Source organism: Saccostrea echinata, unplaced genomic scaffold (assembly GCF_033153115.1).
Source record: "Saccostrea echinata isolate AGI-Se365-2 ecotype Australia unplaced genomic scaffold, CSIRO_AGI_Sech_v1 ptg000015l, whole genome shotgun sequence".
NCBI lineage: Eukaryota > Metazoa > Mollusca > Bivalvia > Ostreida > Ostreidae > Saccostrea > Saccostrea echinata.
This window is the reverse complement of record NW_026889764.1, coordinates 6,954,315-6,967,224: the sequence shown is the minus strand read 5'-3', so window position 1 is coordinate 6,967,224 and position 12,910 is coordinate 6,954,315.

Sequence of the window (12,910 nt, the reverse complement as noted above, 5' to 3'; positions counted from 1 at the left end):
ACAGTTATATTATATTCTTTAGTATGTTCCTATTAAAATACATATAACCAGCGTTTCGTTAAACCACAGGAGTTCAACTCCGCGTACCGTCCTATCAATTTTATCGAAATTTTCAGTAAATGAGAAAAATATGTATTACCTATAATAATTATTAAAGGTATTACGTATTTTTGTATCTTTGGTAAGTTAGGGGTCATGAATGCGTTTCCATTCCACGTGTTACTTTTTTAAAACAGGAAGTGCCATCTATGTTGCCAGTCTTTCCATAGTACTTATTTAGTAATATTTTTCAATAGTACTCACTTAGCTGTGTTCTGATTGGTTACATGTAATTTAACCATTTGATCTTTGATATTTATTCGCCTTTGGCCCAAATTGTTTTTGAGCACAGCTACATGAACATGATGAAAGGTATTTCAAGCTGTGTTCTACCAGCTTACCTCACTTGGGTAAAGGAACTCATAACAACCCCATGCCTACAGTTCCTCTTTACTGTGTTAAGTGCAAGTCTCTGTAAGAATCAGGCAAAGTAGGTTTGAAAGTGAATCATGAGGGTTCTCAGAATTTGTTGATTTTCAAAACGTAAATTTCTCTTGTGCTATGAACCATGTATGCAAAGTGAAAAAAGTTTTGGGTCATGGTTACTATGGAAACATGACAAAAGAAATTTCCCTAGCAACCAGTCAATTTTCCATGTGTGTGGACAAAAAATCACTAATCTTTAGGGCTTGGAATTGATTGTGAATATTTAAGAATGTCTTCTTATTTATTCTTATCGTAAAGATAAACATTTAAGGTGTTTTCACAATGCATTACATAGAAATAAGATTTTGAGATATATCTGTACTAGACATGGGTAGATATGCATATTTTGTGTTTTTTCCTGATTCAGCATTTTTGTTGATTTTGGTACTTTTCAAGGCCTTATAACTCAAACTTTTGGCGTCATACAGGAGTTGCAAATATTTCGCATTAAAGCAGAGGAATGTCTCTTTTGGACTTTAAATTCAAAAAGGTGTGTTTTTTGAAAATTCCAATGCGTTGCCTAGCAACAAAAATGGATGTTTTGATAAATAAAACTGGAAAATCGTACAATGTGAAAATTATTAATCTAAAAAATTGTTATCTGAGAGTACAAAAATACAATTTAAAGTAAGAAAATGTATTTGAGACATCTTTGCAAACCAAGAAATATTGTAAAGATACTTATCTCCATGGCAACAGCAAATTCTCCATAGCAACAAAGCAAATAAAGTCACTTTTGGCACATATTTATGAACAATTGTAAAATATTAATCCACAGTTTGGTAGCATATTGTGATTAATCATATTTGATTTTGTAATAGATGTCTTAGCAAAGTACATTTTTATAATTTTAACCCATTTTTATACCTTTAACCCATGGCAACAACATTTGAGCACATAAGAACCAAAATATATTATGGAGAGTTAAGAGCAATCTTCTGTACCCACTTGAACTTTTTTTTTGCATGCATGGTCACCGATTATCGTGAAACTTTGCTCATTATAATAGTAACAATTATAATAGTTTGACAACAGAATTTTAAATTAATTAAAGTTTGGTTGCTATGTGTCTTGGTTGTCATGGTAACAGACAGGATGATTTCAACAAAATTTAGATTTTCGCCTACTTTGAATCTTTATTGACCCTTCACAAGCAATTAGAAAACCAAATTGGCCATGTACATAGAAAAAAAAAACAAAAAAACAATAAGCCTTGTTTCCACTTATTATGTAAAGAAAGTTTTTGGAATATATCTTTATATAGGTGGTAACCATGGCTACATTCAGCATACATTTTACATGCAGAAAAACGCTCAGTATGTACCTATTATGGGAGTTACATGACTTAACTTAATCGCCAATAATAGAGAAACAATAAAAATAGTTTACCTTATGAAAAGATGATTAAGCAATATTCTAATAATTAAAAAATCGGCAGCCATGATAACACATCATTTGCACCATAGTTATAACCCAGCAAACAAAGATTGGGGTATAAAGGAATCACTTTGTCTGTCTGTCTCTGTATTCTTTTGTCTGTGCAATCATGATGGGGTCATAACTTTGTAATGGAGAAAGATTGAAAGTTCATTCTTGATAAAACAATTGTTTATAATCTGAGGTTGAATTTTGACTTTAACGTTTAACCCAAGGTCTTTTCAGCTAGTTCAAGGTCGTTGGCAGTAAATAGTGTAAAATTCATCTGGTCTATAACTTTCTTATAGAGGCACATCGGATATTGATACTTCATGCGGTAAATTGTGTAAGACATGTAGGTGTGTCATGTTCTTCATTCAATGTCAGATGATAAAGTTCAAGGTCCTTTATAGAAAAATGTATAATTCGTGTCCTGACCACATTTCGTTAAGGAGAAATATTGTAAGCTCATGTTTGACAAAAAGATTTATGCCCCATTTTTATGTTCAAACCTTAACCCAAGGTCATTCCAGCAAGATCAAGGTCACTACAAGAAAAAGTTTAAAATGTGTGTCAAGGCACATAACTTTGTAATGGAGAACCATTTAGAAGTTAATTTTTGACATAGATTGCATGTGAATAAAGAGTGTGTCATGGTCTTGACCCCATGATAAGAATTCCAGCAAGGGAGGATCACCGGCAGAAAAAAAATGTTCAATTTGTGCCTGGTCTAATTTTCTAATGGAAAATATCAGATGTTCATACTTCATAGAAAAATTGATTATGACCTTAAAGTAGGTCATGATTTTGACGTAAGGTTATTTGATCAAGATCATTGTTCATAAAAATATTACATATGGCCTTTAGGTATGTTGTTGCCTTCATCCAAGGTCATTCCGGCAATGTTCAATGTCACTTTCTGTTAAAAGTGTAGATATCATATCAGGACCACTGATATTCTCCTTATTAATTTGTATCAACATGTATAATTTTTGAATGTTAAATTGGGGACATTAATAGGCTGTTCAGTGTTCAACATCACTTTGGTGAAAAAATTCATACTTTGCAAAAGTTGTGTCCTTTTGTGGGCTTAACCAAAAGGTCAAAAGGGAAAAAACTTTTTCCTACCAAACATTTGGGCGTGCTCCGATGCATCCATTGTGTTTAAATTCTTTTCCTTCAATGTATTGGTAGCCTTATCCTGTGGCAATCAATATAGAAGCAAAATTTTTTTCTAGTCAAATGACAAAGTTACAAACCAGAAAACTACAAAGCCTACTGCGAGGCTTCTATGGGTTTTTCCCCCAAAGACGGCGGCCAAGGGACATAAATTTTGACAAGTTTGGACTCAAGAGATAGTGTTGTGCTTTGCATGCACTATGCCTAAATAGTAGTCAAGGTTTGATACATGGTGCACGAGCCGGAGGTGCATGCACGCCACAACACTATTGTTATTATTATGCTGACTGTTGTATAAAAGCAACAATTTTTTTCGACGTTTAATCACCTCTTACTAACAAGCTAGTACACCCATATTATGACATCACGATGTGAAACAATTACGTCATAATTTTGACTGTTTCATGCAGTAAGGTATAATGTACAGAAAGTTTCAAAGAATTTTTTTTGAATAAAGGATTAAAAAATTATAAGAAACTATTTCTTTTTAAAAATATTTTGCTTTCTTTCAAGTGTCAAATATTTGAAACTAGGTTTATTTACATAAAAATACAGTGTTTGATAATGGCATCATGTCGTTAGTACGTTGGACTGATCGTGAGTTGGATCCCTGGCGTGGGTGATGTCGGATTTTCTTTAGAAAAGAAGCCGTGCACTATTTCGGCATAGTATTGCTTACGCTTTATAAATTCTTAGAACACTATGCGAAAATAGATGGGTATTGATTATATATAGAGACAAACTGACAGGAAGCATAATATTTTTTGTTAGGGAGACTGATTGACATGGTAACAAATGAAATAATGTTTGATTTTTTTCTTATACCCCTAAATTTATGGTTAATTACATGGCTAAACAACTTTTTAGATCACCTGAGTTACTCAGGTGACCTATTGCTATCTTTTTTGTTTGTCATCTTGCGTCGTCCGTTGTGCATTAACTTCTGAACATTTTCAACTTCTTCTCTAGAACCGCTAAACCAATTTCAACCAGCAATACAGAAAAAGACAGTTATAGACCAGACACGAATTTTATATGTTTAACTGCTAGTGACCTTGAACTAGCTGAAAAGGGTAAAAGTCAAGGTATACCCTCAGATTATTAACAATTTTAATTCATCAAGAATGAACTTGTAGTGTTTCTACATTACAAAGCATTACAAAGTTATGACCCGGACATGACTGCACGGACAAAAGGACAGAGACAGACAGAAAGGAGATTCCTTTATACCCCAATCTTTGTTTGCTGGGTTATAACTTAGGCACAAATTGTGATACTATGCTGTGTCATCTTGGCAGCTGATATTTTCATTGCAAGAATAATATTACTAAAACCTATTTTTATAAGGTCAAGTAATTTTACTTTTTATCAATGGCGATATAGTTAAGTAATGTAACTCCCATAATAAGAAAATACTGAGCGTTTTTCTGCGTATAAAATGTATGCCGAATGTAGCCATATGGTTACCACCTATATAGAGATATATTCCAAAAACTTTCTTTACATAATAAGTGGAAACAAGGCTTATTGTTTTTTTTTCTATGTACATGGCCAATTTGGTTTTCTATGTGCTTGTGAAGGATCGATAAAGATTCAAAGAAGGCGAAAATCTAAATTCTGTTGAAACCATCCTGTCTGTTACCATGACAACCAAGACACATAGCAACCAAACTTTAATTAATTTAAAATTCTGTTGTCAAACTATTATAATTGTTACTATTATAATGAGCAAAGATTCACGACAATCGGTGACCATGCGTGCCAAATAAAAGTTCAAGTGGTTACAGAAGATTGCTCTTAACTCTCCATAAAATATTTTGGTTCTTATGTGCTCAAATGTTGTTGCCATGGGTTAAAGGTATAAAATGGATTAAAATTATAAAAATGTACTTTGCTAAGACATCTATTACAAAATCAAATATGATTAATCACAATATGCTACCAAACTGTGGATTAATATTTTACAATTGTTCATAAATATGTGCCAAAAGTGACTTTATTTGCTTTGTTGCTATGGAGAATTTGCTGTTGCCATGGAGATAAGTATCTTTACAATATTTCTTGGTTTGCAAAGATGTCTCAAATACATTTTCTTACTTTAAATTGTATTTTTGTACTCTCAGATAACAATTTTTTAGATTAATAATTTTCACATTGTACGATTTTCCAGTTTTATTTATCAAAACATCCATTTTTGTTGCTAGGCAACGCATTGGAATTTTCAAAAAACACACCTTTTTGAATTTAAAGTCCAAAAGAGACATTCCTCTGCTTTAATGCGAAATATTTGCAACTCCTGTATGACGCCAGAAGTTTGAGTTATAAGGCCTTGAAAAGTACCAAAATCAACAAAAATGCTGAATCAGCAAAAACACAGAACATGCATATCTACCCATGTCTAGTACAGATATATCTCAAAATCTTATTTCTATGTAAGGCATTGTGAAAACACTTTAAATGTTTATCTTTACGATAAGAATAAATAAGAAGACATTCTTAAATATTCACAATCAATTCCAAGCCCTAAAGATTAGAGATTTTTTTGTCCATTCACATGGAAAATTGACTGGTTGCTAGGGACATTTCTTTTGTCATGTTTCCATAGTAACCATGACCCAAAACTTTTTCCATTTTGCATACGTGGTTTATAGTGCAAGATAAATCTATGTGTTGAAAATCATCTGATTCTGAGAACCCTCATGATTCACCTTTTGTCTGATTCTTACAGAGACTTGTACTTAAGAAAACTTCATGGTTTATCAGAACTATTTACTTTTGTACCTTAAAAAAACCTACAGCACTCAAAGTCTTAGCTACATGTAACTGTAGCTTTAGTTGCAAGTTTTTCACAAGTTCCAGGTTTTTGTTAGGTTCAATAAGCTAAGATGTTGGTTTTATAGAGTTAATTTAAGTTTCCAAGTCCGGCCTGGTCTAGGGATCTAAAGATAACAGGTGTAATTTCTAAAAACACTTCTTCACTATTCATTTTTGGTTTTGTTCATTTGCTGGGTCAGTTATTTTTAGAGCCCAAACTTTGAATTACTTTTTAATAACACAGTTCAACTCTAGAGTGTTGATAGCAGAGTTCATATTCGGTGATGTAGCGCATTTTCTTTATATATTTTCCAACTCATTGGCATTTAAAATTGTGTTGTTTTTTTTTTTTGTTCGTTTGTTTTGTTTGTTTGTGTGGTTTTTTTTTTTTACCATTTTCATAAGTATGGAGGCCCTGCAGGGACATAGATATTATTTTTCATTATATAATAGATCTTCCACATTCCTGTTATTTTCTATTTTTTTTAAATATACTTCATGCCTATTATTTGAGGTTATTGTTATTCACCTGCCAAATTATATTATATGTATTATTTGTTTTATAAAACTTTATTTATTCCCATGCAATTTTTAAAGACCATACTCTGTAAAATTTTGATCATTATTTATCATTTGTTATCATTTACATTGTTTAATTATCTCTTTATTGAATTTATAAAACGTTCATCAGTGTTTTCATTTAGAGTTGATCACAGTTCAGAAATCCCCTTACCTGGGTTGATCATTGATAACTATAGGTATTTTACTACCTTAAGCTGAGTTTTCTTGTAACTTTCACAATTTTATTACTTAAGAGTTCTACTTCCGGTTACTTGGGTGCGTTCAAAAGCGTAGCGGCTACGTAGCATCGACGTAGAGCTAGCCTAGCCGACACGTAGGGAGAGCTAGCATAAATATTTGATGCTAAGTACCAAATCCAAGATAGCCTCCTTAGTTAAGCATCGTAACACACTTTAATAATGATAATATTATGATATGTTTGTTTAATTTTTACAGTTCATTATACACTAATATGAATGTTTCTGATAGTGAAACGGAAAACTGTTTTAAAATGCAAACTGTGAAAAGGTTACGAAGGGTGAAAAAAAGTTATGTGATATGTTACCTACATAAACAGATTGTGAAAAAATTGAAAAATATTATATACCCTGGTCAGGATTTTTTAACATCAGAATATATAAAATTTTCTGGCAGGACATAAAGGGATTATTCTATTCCTCTCTGCTAATAAGAATTGATGATGGTATGCTAGCAGCCTTTTTTCACAAAGAAATTATGTAATATCTATAATGAAATATATGGAGATAGCGAACACTATTCAAGCTCAAAAGTCCATTAAACAATACAAAATAGGAGCAGAGCAAACACGGACCTCCAAAACATCAGAGGTGGGATCAGGTGCCATGGAGGAGTGAGCATCCCCTGCCGACCGGTCACACCCGCCATGTGCTCCTTGTCATGATCGGTAAATAACGGAAAAATCTGTCGACAATTCAGTGTGTAAATAATGGTCTAACAATTAGTATGAAAAACGTCAGTCAGCATTTGACTCAAATGATAAATTGTATTTGCTGATAAGGTCATTGTATCGACCATAGAACTTACGAAATGATGACTTTAAACGAGACTGCTGATATTCTTGTTTCATCAACATATAGAAAGGAGAGAAATAAAATCTAAAAAAAAAAAAAAAAAAAAAAGAAAAGAAAAGAAAAGAAATTCAGACTTATTAGTTTTACAAACATTGAATTGATTTCAAAATATTTGCTGATGTTTAACCATCAGTTTACAAAAAAGTTGCTAAAAGAATAATTAGCCGCGAACAGTGTTTATATTACAGGAGGGTGCATTGGAGAGAACACAAGAATATCATTATATATAAACATATCTGATTATTGTATGAATAATGATGTGTTGATATTTTACGTTACCTCTATTCTGAAAAGTCTTTTGAATCTGTTGAATATAGTTTCATATACAAAAATCTCAAACAAACCTGATTTTGGTGAAAATGTTATCATTATGGTAAAAAGTTTACGCTTTAACCCAATTTTTATAGCTAAAAATAACAGATGGATATCAAAACCATGTGAAATTCACAGAGGCTTTAGACAAGGTTGTCCTGTGTCAACAAATTAATTTATTTTCGTGCTAGAAATACCAGCAACTCAACTTAGAATTAACGTCAAAATAATTAATCTATTATACCGGGTGATGATTTCAGTGGAAATTTAACATGGACAAAACAGAATGTTTATCGTCAGAATTTTTTTTTTTTTTTTGAAATATATATTCATGGTGTTGGAATTACTTTAAAATCATTAGGTGTATAACTTGGGCATGATAATGATATTTTTTATAATATGAACTGAAAAAATTAAACTAGAGAAGCTTGAAAGAAAACTAAATGATTAGAGAAGACGAAACTTAACGATCTTCAAAAAATGTTCTATATACATTATAAATACATCAGCACTATCTAAAATGGTATACCTGTCTTGTAGAGTAGGCTTTTCTCCTCTTAAAATCTTTTCCCCCGGAAAACTGGCTCTAAGGTAGGATTTTCCCCCGGAAAATATAGGCTCTAGAGTTAAATTTTCCCCACGGAAATCCCAAACCAGATTCAATTTTCAGAGGGGAAATCCTTCTCTGTGTAGTAGTTATAGAGTGCGATTTCCCCCAGAGCCATTTCCCCCAAATAAAATATAATGGCTGTACTTATGTTATGAGGGGAAAAGGTGGCGACACATTATTGCAAGTGTCCCTTAAATTCTTCAAAATGATGACCAGATGTATTGAAACATACGAAGAATAAAAAATAAAAAAAATTAAATCTCATTTTTCTCAGCAACCGTCCAACCAATTTTTAAAGCATTAAAATCTTATTCTTTTTATCTGGTCAAACTGGTTTCTGAAAAAAATTGATACAATGTAATCGGTCGGACTAATTTTTACTGTATCCATAGAAACAAAAGGAATTTTATTTTAAATGGAGATTTCTCTCCAATTGTATTCTACTTTAAATTCATTCACTTTCAAATGAAAGCAGAATAAACAACATGCACTATTTGGATATAGCAATGACACGCAGCAGCTTTATTATATTGTACAATGTGCATATAAAATGTCAAATATGAAAATCCATAATAATATACATGTATATCATAAAAGTTGGATTAAATAAATAATAGAAATAAAATTTTAATTTATGTTGTGCTCTATATGTCGTCTTATTCAACTCTTATATAGCCTTGCTAACGGGACCATTCCAGAGAACCATGCACGTGATCTTAACCAGTTATTCGAATGAAATTCTTGTAATTCCGAAAAAGTAATTCATTATACACATGTAACAACAGGTAGAAATTGATTTCTGCATGTCGAAGTCGTTCCTAAAACGAGAGGAATTTTATTTTCAAACTACATGTACATAATACTGGTGTTGAGGGTTTCTCCAAAATTCTGATGTTTAAATACCCGAAATAGCTACTGTTGCCCTGAAACTAAAAATTGGTAATTTATCTCTAAATATTCGGAATTTTGCAAATCTTTTAAAAGAGTATTTGCTCTCTGCTTTCCAATCCAATATTACATCGCTGGGGTCAAGAGGACATACTTATGCTTTGGCTTGCAAAAGCAGTGTTTCTTGTATTGTTTTTGATTTTGGCTTACTTTTTCTTTGAAGAAGTATTCGATTCAAATACTCACAAAATGGTATGTGGAACTTATCAAAAACATGAATTTAAAAAAAAAATTCACTCACTCTATGTAAAAATGGTGGATTCACATATGAAATACTGGACCTTTAGAGGGTCAACAAATTATCAAATCAATATAGGTGCCCTGATATACATTTAGAATTCGTGAGCAAAAACGTACCGCTGCGCTGAGAGAGGATGCTGACTACTGATGTTACTAATTTTACAATTTCCCATAATTTCAAATTTTGGGTTGAGACTTCATGATTTGAAATATTTGCTTAGAAAATTCTTACTAAAATTGAACAGTATATGAGTCGAAAAACACTCATTTGCCAGTTAAAAATCAGTTTGTCATTTATCCTTTTTTCATAACAATATTGCGGCTGTGGTTTATATTGACTCTATAACGAGGGGAAATCCTACTCTGAGAAAGAAAGAAGGGGAAATTTGATGCTGTAGCTTGTCTTATATAAAACAAGATTTCATCGAAAATGTATCAAAACTTGTATTTAATTTTTAATGGAAGAAAAAAAAATAATTAAGAGAAATATACTTAGCGGATAAGTTGACCAAGGTTCAATAGGCACTGTTGTTACAAGGAGTAAATTTTCCGCAGCAAAACTTCCTGGATAAAAAGAACAATGTTGAATAAAGTTTAAATCTCATAAGAATATTGATCTGGACAATTTCTTTTTCAATAAAAATAAAAAATGGAAATTTTCGTATATATCTTATGATTTGTTATCTACAAAATTACTTTGTTGAAAATCATTCTGATACCTCGGAAATGATATCAAAATTATGCTGGAGTTCGCTCTTCATTGACAACATCTATTTAGTTTTTAAAGAACAGGTCTTCCAATATCTGTATGAATTTCGATGGACACTCATTGTTCTCCTTTATTATTTTGTATTTTTATGAAACATAATTTATTAAAAAAAAAAATTACATGAAAAGAAAAAAAACTGTTACTATGGCCTTCAAAATGTAGATATATCGACAACTTTTTATGCATTAACAATAGTTACTTCAATTCATATGCCGACTTGTTATATCCCAGTAAACTTAAAATTAAACGCTCCGCCTTATTTGTTTCATATTTTAACATGTTACGGACTCCATATTTTAATGGCAAAGTAGCAACTAAAAATATGACAAACGGGACGATTCCACTATCACCTACACATGGTGTTTATGTCGCACAATGAATTTGATAAGCAAGAGCATGTTCTAAATGGGATCAACTTTTTACCCGAGTCAGGCTACTGACAAATAAGTTAATGTTGCAGAGCTTTCTGCAGTCCCATTAAAATTCAGTATTTTGTGAGTTTTATGACACCTTGCTAGAAAATACAACCTATCCTCGGGTCAGATTTTGACTGACATGTTTCATACTAGTTATTAAGCCAAAGTTTTGATACTCTTTTTGACTAGGGATTACTCCGTTTACCTGATCAATATATAGGGCTCGCGGCGGGTATAACCGGTCGACAGGGGATGATTAATTCTTATAGGCACATGATCCCACCTCTGGTGTTTTCGCCTCGTTTACGTTTAGTATTATATTTAGAGGATTTATGAGATTTGTCTTCTATAGATTTAGCTTCTAGAAATTTTGCTTCTATACAAGAATTTTAATTTACCTGATCCTTCTATTTTTGTCAATGAAAGTTAGAATTCTAGAAAAGATTTACCATCACACAAACAGTCCATCCCTTAGTACACTTTTCCGTAGACAACGAGAAGCATATTGGATTGGAAACCTGGACACGGCCTTTTCCTGTGGATGCAATGACAATGTCGATAGTGTTTGGAATCTTTCCAGTCCAAAGTGTAACAATGTAAATGTGATGGGACTTTTTAACCATACACAGAGATGTAAGCGTAGTCATGGGCATCAGTCTTACAATAAACCTTTAATACACGATGTCTCTTTTGATTTATTACTACCTTATGTAATCAACAGTTAGGTCTTCATCACATTCGCACCAAACTTTACTCTGTCTCTTTGAAATTTTTAAATAGTCTACTTAGAAATGTCAAGGAAAGTCCATTTTTTGATTCCTCAGAATGCAGGCTCGGATCTGTGGTTTTGGCTATTGCAAATTATCGACTTTTTAAACCGCCACGTTTTACAGAAGAAAATGCAGCTAAAACATCCCGTTTTTCCCTTGAACTCCAATATGCCAACAAAGGAATTGACGCGTTAATATAAGTAATATTCTTAATCACAAAAGGGCCAAGTCTTGTATTCCACCATATTTCAAGTTGAAGGCTACACCTTGTATTTCCTACAAATATACATCGACTATTGCTTCCAAACTTTTTAATTACAAGAAAACTTTACAGAGCCTGGATATTGAGCATCTGATACATATAGTTCTCCTTCCTGTTCATGTTCTTCTTCACCCTACAACTATAGTCCTGCTGGACACGTTATTACAGGTGACATGAATATAGTTAATAATCATTAATTTTAAAAGGGCCACAATTTAGGGAACCCCGATCTTTCAAATGCGTCAAAATTTCATAAATATTATGGATTCTGTGGAAGATTACGCCAGGCGATGGGCCAGACATAAAAAAAGAAGACCTTGACATGTTGTCAGAATGGATTAAATGTATCGGATGTATATCAAAATCAATTAAAGTGACAGTACGGCGCATCTCATCCAAAAACTGACTAGATAAAATTTTCCGACAAGATTTGGAATTTTTTTACTACTCATAAATGTATAAACTTTCAGAAAATTACAACTTTTACAATTAAATAATTTGGATTATTTCATTAAAATTAATAGTTATTTATGGGACGTAAATATATACATCGCAACGTGTTCGGGGTTCCACATTCCATGCTATGCACGCATGCGTAGTTTTCATAAACAAAACAGCATGGTTAGAGAGGGAATCCCGGTAGGCCTGCTACATTGACAAAGTCGACCAAAAAGAAAAAGAAACTGAAAATAGAACTTGAAAAAGCAACTTTCCTGACTAAAATTTAGTTTGGGGATTAATAAAATCGCTGGATAAGGAAGAAACGGGAACTCGGCGACACTCACGCAGGGCTCTCGAAGGTTCTATTCGACAGGTTTGTTGATACTAGTTATCATTTCTCATTTTTCCATCGCTTTCAAAGAAAAAAAATAGTGTAAACTCAACATAAAAAATACATTTTTGATTTATAAACATTGTTGCCATTTGAAATGCTTCTTTTTTTTTAACTGTGCAGAAAAATATTTTGTTTGACATT